The following is a 2,447-nucleotide window of genomic DNA, read 5'->3' on the forward strand; positions in this document are numbered from 1 at the left end:
TGTGTGTGTGTGTGTGCGCAGGGCTCCTTGTCTTATTTATGAGGTCAGCCGGGCTGGAAGAATGTGAGTGTTTGTTGTAGAGACTGACCTCCTTAGGGAAGAGAGCAGACTGGCCTACACACACATGTTCTTTCTCTTTTCCACTGTTCCTCAAACACACACACACACACTTGTCTGTGCCCTTTCAGATAAACACATACAGTCGGCTCTCCGTCTGTCTGCTGGGAAGGAAGTGCCGTTGCTCTGATGGATGTTGGTACTGTTGGCTAGACACCCATCCCCCCTCTCTGTTTCCCTCTCCGTCTTTCTCCTTCCATCAATGCCCATTGTGCCTGTTTACCAGATTACAGTCCACAGTGCTTTGATGGAATTACGACTGTTAAAGCCAGACTTACTTTATTTTTCAGCCTGAAGTGGACACATGGCCCTCAGTGAACCCACTGCCTCAGGATGCAGCAAGGCTAAATTAAAATGCGGCTCATTTTTGGCCTGAAAAGTAGGTTTAAAACTTTGTCACTGCAACCTCCATAATTATACTAATGAGTAATACCCTCCTCTCGGCAGTGACAGTGAAAGAAGTTTAAAATAGCAGATGTTTTTCATTCTGCACTTTGTTACTGAGAATTCGGTTACAGTTAAAAGTTCCCTCTGGAGTTTTCTGGTAAATAAATGTCAGTATAAATGTTTATAGTTAGTGTTTCTCACCAAAACATATTGTGTGTTTCCCAGAGGCCAAACACATCCAATGAATGCATTTCCTTTCTCATGAAAACCTGCATCATTTATCAGTGTTTGCTATCTATCAGTCTTGCTACTTTTTCTTATGTGTTACCACCACCAACTGTAGATCGTAGGAATATGTGTCGACATGCTCATTCACGTACATTTGCATCCATTCGAGTGCTAGCATAACAGCGCTAGTGGTCAATAACTCCACAGGTTGACCGCTTTTTTATGTGGTGAACTTACTTAACAGAATGTGTAATGTTTGATCAAGGCCATAGTTTTGCTTTGGGTGCTTTGTGGTTTATTCTTTTAGTTTTGGCAGACTCTGCAGGGAAATAAAAATACATGAGTCCAGGGAGTCCAGTTTTTTTTTTCCAGTAAATTTCAGTCAGCCTGGTGAAGATAGTTTGACAGCTGCTGTTCTAGTTGTCCACCTGTTCTGTCTACATTAGCGGCCAAACAGAGGTTGGAGTCTGGATTGGATAGACTTAATGCTTACCAATCGTATCTTGGTTTTTGTTCAGTCCTCAGTTTCGGTTACTACTGATTTTCACAAATAAAATATGCAGATTTTTACAAAAGAGCAGTTGATTCACACAGTGGTTTAATGTCTCCACACATTCAAAAGTTGTGTTTTCTGCTGCAAGAGGACACTCTTTCTTGTGATTTATAGTGAACGATATCCTCTTAATGCTTCATTTAATAAAATTTGCAGCAAAAAAAAGCATTAAACAACACAAATAAGCCACTGAATATGCACCAATTCAAATCCTTTGAAAATGGTTTTAAAAGCAAGAGTTTGAGCTAAAAACAATTATTTTAAAATTTTGTTATATTATAATTTTTTTAAATGAACACAGATAAATTCCCCTTTTTTTCTTCATTATGCTTGGCCTCCTAAAACCTGTCAAGGACTCTTGGAACGTCCCTAGACTTGGATCTAATCAGGGCTTAGATTAACATAAACATGGGTCTCATCAGCATATTTGCGAATACAAATATTTTATCTCCACATTCAAAGAAAAACTATTAGGCATGATTGTTTAATAAAAGCCCCATGAAGGCCTCTTCTTGAATTGTTGTCGTGTAAAGGAATGCACTACGCTGATGTTTCTGTGCATGCCGGTGTGGTTGTGTGTGTGCGCTGGTGTTGCTGTGGTGTCACCGGGCTGTCGCAGGCCTTTTGTCCGGCCCTGAGTTATGTGAAGCTGCATCTCCGTCCCCGTCTTTGTCTGGCCCTGCTCTCCGTGCTCTCCCGCGGACCGGCGCCCCTTGTCCTATTTGTCGTGTTCTCTTAATTGTGGACCACAATGCCGTGACCCTGTGACCTTTTCCAACAACAGGGAAATTAATAGTGCTCCTCCCATCACACTCTCGGTCAGTCATCCAGCCAATGAGGCAGCCGCATGGGGGCTTTGCTCGCATCCCAACCAAAGCTATACGCAAAGAAAACACTCACTCACACACATAAACACACACACTACTCATCCCATGATATCAATGACAGCCAGTGACAACACCACACACTTTGTAAAGAGACACACCACTACAAACACACATTTCTTTCACAGCGAGAGTTGGGGCAGACACCAACTTTTTCACCCCAGCAGCGGTGTTGGTTGCTAATGGCAGTGGTAGCCATGGCGATGGCAGCCTATAAAGGGATCTTCGATTTGAAGGATGTCCAAGGACCAGACGGGGTAAAGAGAGAGAGAGAGAGA

General features: G+C 42.6%; 1 protein-coding gene across 1 annotated transcript in view; it reads right to left on the minus strand.

The window, feature by feature from the left end:
* ntn4 (netrin 4) overlaps positions 1–2,447 on the minus strand; it is a gene marked incomplete in the record, with an annotated part of 9,961 nt that overhangs the window by 2,935 nt on the left and 4,579 nt on the right.

The sequence above is a fragment of the Morone saxatilis genome, unplaced genomic scaffold, assembly GCF_004916995.1.
Source record: "Morone saxatilis isolate NCDOM2014 unplaced genomic scaffold, NCSU_SB_2.0 Contig10, whole genome shotgun sequence".
Lineage (NCBI taxonomy): Eukaryota > Metazoa > Chordata > Actinopteri > Moronidae > Morone > Morone saxatilis.